Source organism: Ovis canadensis, chromosome 19 (assembly GCF_042477335.2).
Source record: "Ovis canadensis isolate MfBH-ARS-UI-01 breed Bighorn chromosome 19, ARS-UI_OviCan_v2, whole genome shotgun sequence".
Classification (NCBI taxonomy): domain Eukaryota; kingdom Metazoa; phylum Chordata; class Mammalia; order Artiodactyla; family Bovidae; genus Ovis; species Ovis canadensis.
Window position 1 is genome coordinate 52340397 of NC_091263.1, and position 9524 is coordinate 52349920.

Sequence of the window (9524 nt, forward strand, 5' to 3'; positions counted from 1 at the left end):
TACTTGAGGGTTTATTTTGGGATTTCAGGGGATGAGGATGATACGATAAAATGACGAAACTGGGATTATGAATATGCTACTAGGGTGTGCTAGTAATTTTCTCTTTGATCCTTTTTCCATCCCCAGACAAATTTTCCACCATTCTGACCCTGCTCTGTGCCCCAAAGGCTGACCTCTATGGGTAGCATCCCTGGGTTCATGCAGACAGGCTTCCAGGTGGGTTTGGCCAATAGAAGGCACTGGAAGGAGATCAAAGGAGGAGGAAAGAATGTGGGGGAGGGGAGTATTACTTCTCTCTTCCCTCCCTAGTCTGGGATGCATTTTCTGGCAGTGACTAAATCCCTCTGGGACTATAGCTCCTGTCAGACAGCCCCTCCTCTTTGGCTCCAGCTCCCTCACCGGACTCCAGGAATGAATGCTATGTCTTCTCTTTGCTCCTCTGGACCGAGCAGTGATAACGGCTTCCCATTGCTGTTATCATTTCTGGGTGATGGGAGCCTCTTGTCACCCTTAACTCTTTCCGCTCTCTGAAAATAACCCCTTCATTCAAGTCCTGAACTATTAGAGTTGGACTACTTCCTGCCAGAACTAATTCAAACCACAGAATTGTAAAACCAGCAATCTCCCTCCTCTGCATGTGAGCAGTTATCACAAAGGTTATTCATTTTCCAGAGCAATTCCTTCACACCAGGTACTACCTGTAAGCTCTTATGTTTCTCAGGCAGAAATGACACCTTTTAAACCGGTCAGTGCAGGAGAACACGGGAGGGTGCTCTTGGAAAACAGCTGGCAGAACGGAGGGGTGACACTTCACCATTCTCTAGGTAGGACCGTGCTGCATGTCAAAAATAATATGTTTATAAAGAGATGCTGCTTCCTATTTCTCCCTGGGTTTCCTCTCGATGAGGGTGTGGAATCAATGTCAGCACTACATTTTCACGCCAAATACCTAGAACTTGTATCACTGCCTGGGGAAGGTGACCTGTGTGTCACTTCACTTTGCTAGTTTCTCAGACAGAAAGATCTGCTTTACCACTAGCCAAGGCACACAGAGAGAAAGCCAACCACCTTGTAACACTAGCCACCTGCCTGTGACCTTTCCTTCTTTCATAGGATAAATCTTTCTTCTGCACTAGGCAAAAGACAAGCAGAATGAGAACATTCTGCTTTGCTCAGCCTCGCCTGTCTCTTTAACAGATCTGACCAGATTAGCACTTTTCTTTTCCAATGGAGAGGACAGGCATAGGCTTATACCATAATCTGCTCTGAGCTCCTTCAGATTTTCCTTTTACCAAGGCGACTGGATTTGAGGTTAGATGTTAATTGAAATCACCTGGGAGCCTCTAAACATGCCACCTTGCTTTCACTTGGCATGAGTAGCCTGGAGGTTACTGTATTTCTAAACATTGGGGTGTTCCTTTGATCAATCAAGACTTGATTTAAAGAATCCTTCTAAGAGGTTGATAAGAACCCATGTGGCTTATGTCAACAAGCCACTCCAACAGACTCTAAACATCTCCCTCTGTAACCAGCAGGCATTCAGAGCTGGTGCAAGAATTACTAAGACAAAGACAGGCAGATACACTACAGACAGTGGAAAAGATGCTCTGGTACCCCTCAAGACAAGCTGGCCAAAGAGCAAGATGGCTCTCATGGCCCGAGAGTAACACTGAAATGCAGTGGGATGAACAAAACTTGGTTCTCACTACCTACATCCATTTCTAATATCTGTTACTCTTACGTGTTCATGTCAGAGAACATTTTATTGGAAAACTCTCTACAAAGCTGTGTGGCTACACATCAAATGTTAACAGTGGTATCTCTAGGTAGAAGAAATGTGAGTAACTTCTATGTCCTTCTGTGTATTTGAGAAATTCCCCAAATTTCTACAAACACCTATGATTCCTGCAATCTTGAAAAAAATTATTAAACAAAAACCCTATACGGATTCTGGAATTTTAGTTTTCCATAAGAATCAAGTTTATGTAATTCTTGAAACTCAAAATCCAAATGATGTTTCTGGGCTTTTGTGTATTTTAAGACTTTCAATAATGCAATCATTTTATGAACCATGTTTTCAAATGAAGAACTGGTTCACAACATAAACATCAGCATGTGAAATCACGTTTAACATGCAAATTTTTTTCTGGGACGCATCACAACTTGAGATAATTTAGATTCAAGTTCAAAATTCACTATTTTCATACTCTGTGGTGCTCCTAATACAGATGAAAAATGGAACTGTTTCAAGAATACCATACAGATGATATCATATGCAATGATATGGCTAAGAGACTACAGATAAAAGACAGACTGGTGTTTCTTCCACCACAAACGCTAGCCAATAAAAACTTTCCAGGCTACAGCTGATTAATACTTGACAGCAGATCTCTGGAAAAGAAAGCTGATCATTGCTGGCAGTTAGCTAAAGCAGCAGACACACTCAGAAGCCTGCCTACCACTGCATCACGACTTCTGTTCACTGCGATAACTGATTTTTCAATCCAGTGCCACTTACGGTGTAAACAGAAACCTAGGGTATGTACTAGCTTTTCGAGGAGCTACCTTTCTCATAATCTATAATGGCTAAACGTGTTATTCAGTGTCTTGTAGGGTTGAAATTAACAAGGAATCTTAGAAACCATAAACATCTTTACTAGCTTCAGGAAGCTAGTAAATTTGAACAAGTGATTCCTTTTAAACTGTCCTGATGTTATGGTAAATGGTCTCTTTTCTAACTTCAATTTCCAAATGATTTATAGTTATAACTACCAGGACAATAATAATCAACAGGATGAGGAGTGGAGGGAGAAGAGAAGAGAGTTTTAAATATCTCCTCTTAGAGCAACTAAGAGTAGCTAAGAGGGGATATTTAATCTCCTTTTGTGTTCAGTATATTAAAATTTTTTTAAAAACTGAATAAAATACAAAGAAATGAAAAATATACATTTTTTCAGTGCATTACCCTGCTAGCACTCTTTACAATTAAGTTCAAGGATTCTAAAGGTTCAAAATGTCTGCAAAAATGAAACCATGAGACAAATTCCATTTTTGACTAGTGCTAACCGAGTATGTTTAGAAGTTGTAGAAATCAGTGTCTGAAACAAATTGGAAAAAGAGAGACAATTTAAAAACTAGTGTTAAATGCTAAAATGAGATTCTAAACCCACGAAAAGTCTTGTGATTTATCAGTTTACAAGATCTGGCCAAACAAAAACCACCATATTGCCATTATGATTATGTTGATGGTTCAGATGACAATGAAACTTTAATACTGAGGGGAAAAGGGCCTAACACACAGCCCAACTGTCAACAGAACACAGTCTGGAGAGCTTAATTAAATGAAAGGGTCAAGGGCTCCTCTCAAAATTTCATGTAGTGATGGACCTGAATAGCAGAAAACAGAGCAGATCATTGAAAAGAGTCCAGGGGTTGGGAGGAGGACAAGTGACTACACCAAAGGTGGTAATTACACCCTGAGGAAGTAAAAAAGGCCAGACTGAAGGGCTCCAAGAGGTACTTCAAAACCAGCTAATCATGGGAAGAAGGGGTGGGGTAAATCGGCTCCTCCACTGGTTATCTATGGGGAAATAAAAAGATACTGGGATTCCAAAGCAAGAGTAAACAAAATCAGCTGCAAAGGAGCAAGGTGACTATTAGGTACCTTCATTACACACCAGTGTCCCCACAGTAAAATAGAGGGTACTCATAGGCTCACCATGTCCAGGTCAGCCTGGGATGTTGGAAAACCAGAAAAAGGGCTTCTGCAGTTGGTAAACCACTATTCTAGCATCACCCTCCGCGAAGGCACAAGTAGCCAAAGCACACAGGGGTCCTCTTGCTGCCAAGGATTTTAAGCTGATTAGTTATTATTCTGAGTTGAGAAGAATCAATTTTCTTAAAGATCTGGGAGAGAAAACTTGACTGGCAAGTAATTTAGACTATTAATGTTATGGTAAAACAAAGGCATAATCATGGAGTGGAATACAAAATTCATGCAGAATTTAAAGATTCTGGGTTTTTCTTTTGAGATTTTTAAAAATGTGTCTCTTACCACTTCTCACTCTCTCCCTGCCCCATGCAAATATCTTTAGCAAGGAGGTTTAAGCAGCACCTGTATAGAGATTAACTTGCTTTAATTTTCAGGATCTGACCTCAGGCCAGGCAAGACCTGTGGAAGAAGCCCTGCCCTAACTGTGAGCAAAACAATGATCACTGTTTTAAGCCACCAAGTTTTGGAGTAGGTTGTTATTACTCAGCAATAGATAAATCATAGTATGTCTACATTCTCTTATTCCATGCATAGCTTAAAGTTTCCCAGGAAGGAACTCAACACTCCAGTGTTTCCAAATAACCGTGTCACAGTGAGATGTGAGATGTAGTTTTACACTTCTTACATATTTTGCAGTCAGGTCCGTGTTTCTGATTACACAGAAACAATGAAATGCACCTCAGCTGGTTCAGGCAGGAAGCAGAATGTATCCACGGCCAAGCTGACTCCAGTGAAAATAAAGCGAAAAATTTCTCAAATTATCATAGCTACACCACAAGGACACAGCAATTGAAGGTGACTAAGAGAAGAAAGATGAAGCAAAATGGCAACGTTTAAAAACTAGAGAACTCAAGACGCGTTCTCCCTTTACAGTGCTGGGGCCCGGATCTGCCTTCCGCATGCCTGAAAGGTACCTTCATCACACACATACTCCAAACCCTTTAAAAGTTCACCACACACTATCTAGAGAAAATGCTTGCTTTAGGTCACCTTCTGTTCAACAACTACTGATATTTAAACAGTACCAACTCTATGCCCGTGAGCCTCTGAGCACTCTTTCTTTTTTCCTTCTTTTTTTGATAGTGATATGAGAGTATAGGGAGCATGACTGGGTGAAACTAGACCACATACCTGTCTTGGTCAAGGTACTTGGTCTGGTTAGAGGGTTTAGGCTGCTGAATGTGGCAAACGAGGCTCTGCCCTCATGCAAACCCCTGTATCTAGAAGGGGGAAATACTAGTAGCTAATATTGTCATTATCAGCAGCACTATTGTCACTATCATACCTGTGATTATTATACCTCCCACCACTGCTTCCTCCTCAGTTACTGCTAGGTATCTGGCACTCTGCTAAGCACCTACCTCATTTAACCTTCACAACAGCTTATCAAGGTATTAGCACATTTTACAGATGAAGAGACTGAGGTCTAACTGGACAAGGCAACACACCAAGTGCTGAGGCTCATGCTTGTAACCATAGCCTGATTCCCTCCATATACGACTTACTTATAAAACTGATATTTATTGAGTCCTATATGGAATTTTTTTTCTTTCCTATTAGAAGAGTCTGGAAAATATTCTTGCTTATTACTAATATAGAAAACATTTTTAAAGACATATGAGAAAGCCTATTTCACTCCTCATTCAATACAACAGGGGAATGGTCATCTTGGGGAGTGAGGCCTTAATCAGCCACAAGTATGAGATGCTTTTAATCTGCATGTTTATTCTTTAATAATAATGTTATCATTTTTCCTAATTATAAAAGCAGCACATGGTAGCCAAAAAAAAAAAAAACAAACAAACAAACAAAACCATAAAGGAAAGAGATCATCACAATTATTACTCCCTAAAGATAATTAGCTCCTATTAGTATTTGGTGTTTCCAGATCCTTTTAGGTTTCTATACACAGGGCTTGCGTCCACCTTAAAAATTACACATTAAACATATTTTTGTGCTATTCTCTGTTTTCTTAAACATCATTCCCACGTCAATAAATATCAACCCACACATCCTTTTTAAAGACTGCTCAGCATTTTACAGTATGGGTAGGCTCTAATTGACTTAAGCCTTTATTAATAGGCATTCAGATTACTTTCTGTTTTGCTATTACAAAAGCATCTATGCACCTTTGTTTTAAGATAAATTCCTACACTTCAGCTTCCCATTCCATGACTCTGGATTTACACTGCCCTAAGTGTCATCCAGAAAATATATACCAAATTAACCTTTTTTTTTTTTAAAGAAGGAAACTCTTAAATGTTAAGAATAATAATGTAAAAACTTCTAGTATTCAGATTGAATGGCCAAGAAGCTTTAAAACTGCAATTTATCTCTAAATGTCTAAAATGTCAATTCATGCCTCTGATCAAATTGCATTAGGTTTACATCTGGAGGGGGAAAACACTAAAGTAACCAATATGTGGGTTTTATTTTCAGTATAGTGTTGTTTTGAAAAGTTAAACTCTGAAAATAATGTATTTGCTGTAAAAGAAGCAATTAGTAGAGAATTCTAAAAAAGGCAGGAAGAGAAGCAAAAATAATAATAATAATAATTACAGCAGCCACCAATTCTGCATCCTATACAAAGGCCCAGGGAAAAGGGTCGAGAGAGAGAAGGCAAAAGCTAGAAGAAGCAACTCTCGGAGCTTCAGGGCCGGCCAGATGAAATTACACAGAGACATATACATCTAAATGCTCAGAACACACCAATCCTGGCGCTAGTCTCCAGGGGTTAGAACACAAGAGGAATCTGTGTGCTTGATTTAACCAAACATCACTGCAGAGGAGGGTGGGGCAGGCCGCCTACAGGTAAGGGTGTCACCTAAGCAGCCTGAGGGCCTAGTATCAATTACTTCCCCTCCAGGGCACAGTCTGCTCTTTTCCAGAGACTCATTGGAAAAGACCCTGATACTGGGAAAGATTGAGGGCAGGAAAAGGGGGTGACAGAGGATGAAATGGTTGGATAGCGTCACAGGCTCAAAAGACGTGAGGTTGAGCGAACTCCAGGAGATGGCGAGGGACAGGGAAACCTGGCATGCTGCAGTTCATGGGGTGGCAAAGAGTCAGATACAACTTAGCGACTGAACAGCAACCAGGGCACAGAGAGGGTGGCAGGAACTGGAGGCTTAACACAGCTCCAAAAGCACCGATTCCCGTCAAAACCATCACACAAGACAGGGCTCAATCATCAATTCCTACTGAAAACTGGGCAATGTGCGAACATTTTTAGCAATAAATAATTTACTGATGAATACAGTGTGTGTGCTAAGGAGGGAAGGCCACACATGGTAACTAGTAACAACTAACCTACTGGAGTCTCTTGCTAATGAGGCCAATGGGGGCAGGAGATAAAGCCTCCATGTCAAAAGTACTAAATTCTTGAGAAAGTAAATGGCAGGGGGGAGGGCTGCTTGGTGACGCCACAAAACTACAGGACTTACAGGTCTAACATTCTTCTAGGCAAGGGGTCAGGAGACTATGGCCCTTGTACAGGTCAAATCCAGCCTCTGCCTGTACATGCCACGAGCCACTGCCAGTACACAACATATTTAAGCGGTTGAAATTTTTAAAAAATATTTTGTGGCATATAAAAATTATACGAAATTCAAACATCGGCGTCCACAAAGTTTTACTGGAACACAGTCATGCCCACTTATTTTTATCTATGGCTGCTTACTCCATGAACTGATGGAGGTGGTAGGTGTGACAGGCACCTGGGTGGCCAGCAACATCTTCTTTCACCCTTTATAGAAAGTTTGTTGATCTCTGTTCTAGGCCATAAAGTCCAGTCGCTTTTGAATGGTTCACAGCTCTAAACACTGGTGCACGACTATTAGTTTGGCAGTGACATACCCAGGATTTAGACATAACCTGCCAGCCTAACAGACAATGCAACCCCATCGTTAAGAGCAGACAGGTCTAATAGGTCCTACGAATGCAGAGGTAACTGCCCACCGTAACCAGAAAGATGTGCAAGGCTTTCCTGAGTTGAAAGTAGGGTGGTCCCACAAGGTTTATGTGGGAATGAGTATGATTAAAGATTTTCTCTTTGAATGAATGTATTAGCCATCTCTTACAGATGAGAAGAAAACCATCCTCAAAATGGCTACCACCTTTGAGTACTTACTAGGAGCCTAGGACTGAGGAAAGCTTTTTGCTTTTATTATCACACTGAATGGTCATCTTCTCTAGACTCAGAGAAGCTGGTTGGCTTAGGAAATGGGAATCAAATCCAGGTTCCACTCTAAAGCCTGTGTTTCCAGCCACTCTCCAACTTGAAAGCACATGACAAAAAGGCTCACCAGGACTAAATGAGAGGAAAAGGGAAAGACCACAGGAACAGTGGAAACAAGTTCCTTTTTATGTCATTGAGCATTTTATTCACCCGCCCCCATAATACTCTCTTCCATCAATGTTTAAAGAAAAAAATATAATTCATTTCTTCCAAAATCTTTGCTTGAGAGCAGTAAAAGAGTGGGGCTGAATGAACCACTCTCCCCAGGAGCTGGTTGTCGAGCTCAAGCCTCTGCTTATCCACCATTCATCTATTCGGCCTAAATGTTTAAACAAAATTTAAAAACCGCCACAATGCACCCAGGACTAGCACTGTCAAGCCCTTTCTGCGATGCATGGTTTGTCAATTGACAGACAACACTTTGCTGTGGAAATAAAATGGCAGTGCTTTTGTACCTCTAAGACCACATGACTAGGTTAAAGACAACTTAAAAGGCAAGTATTAAGCAGAAAGATCTACTTTTTTCTTATTTTCTCTCTTTTCTTCTAACTCTCATTTTATTTAATAAAAACACATATCTATAATTAGGGGGCTCAGGATCTCTCTTATAAAACAACTCTAGCCCCCTCCTCAGAAAAATACACACACAAAAAAAAGTTTAGGTCACAACTCTAGGGGGTTCAGGAATATCCTGAAGCCCATTCATGACCCCTTGAGATTCACAGACCCTAGGATAATCCTTGCTCTGAAAGCAAAACACAGAAATGCCTATTTTGCAGGATCAGGGTAGAAACCACATAGTTAGCTCTCTCATCGTCTTTTAGAGTTTCAGAGGTTAATATTAAATAAATACTCAAAGAAACTTTCTTAACTAGACTCTCATACTCTCAAAAAACCGAACCTAATAACTCGAGTAAAGCCCCAAACCTAAAGCCATATATGTTCAAAGTCCACATCAGTTTTGCTAGAGCTTAAAATCTACAATTCCTTTCTGTTCATAGAGATTTTGGAAAGGAAGAAGTGTTAGTATGGACTAAAGCTTGAGTGTCTTCAACTTTAGCATTCATGAGTATGTTAATTCACAATAAATCGTATAAAAGAAGACCATTTGTAAGATTTATTAAAAGATGTTCTCTCACTATATATGAGATGAAAAGTTGATTAAAATAATTCTTAAATGTTCAACACAAAAGATCTGTGTCAATGCAATTGCCAGTTAAGTTAAAAAATCTGCTTCATCAGCCTCATGAAGTTCAAAAGGCTTAAGTGCCACCACCTGAGCCAAGAATGTTCAGGAATGTTTAGTTTCAGGTATACCTCAAACTTTAAAGGCTTTCCATCTTTCTTGGTCTGATTGATTCAGAAAATTTCTGACACTGCCCAACAAAATACAAAACAAACTTAATAAGTGTTTGGTCAGGACTCCCATCTATGACTGAAGGATACACTGACTCCTGAAAATTTAAGTTACAGGGGGCAGAGATACTTTCCCATAAACAACAGTTAAGATTACTT

General features: G+C 40.2%; 1 protein-coding gene across 2 annotated transcripts in view; it reads right to left on the reverse strand.

The window, feature by feature from the left end:
* The window catches only part of ATXN7 (ataxin 7), a 136507-nt gene that overhangs the window by 125154 nt on the left and 1829 nt on the right, over positions 1-9524 (reverse strand). The window lies entirely within an intron of this gene.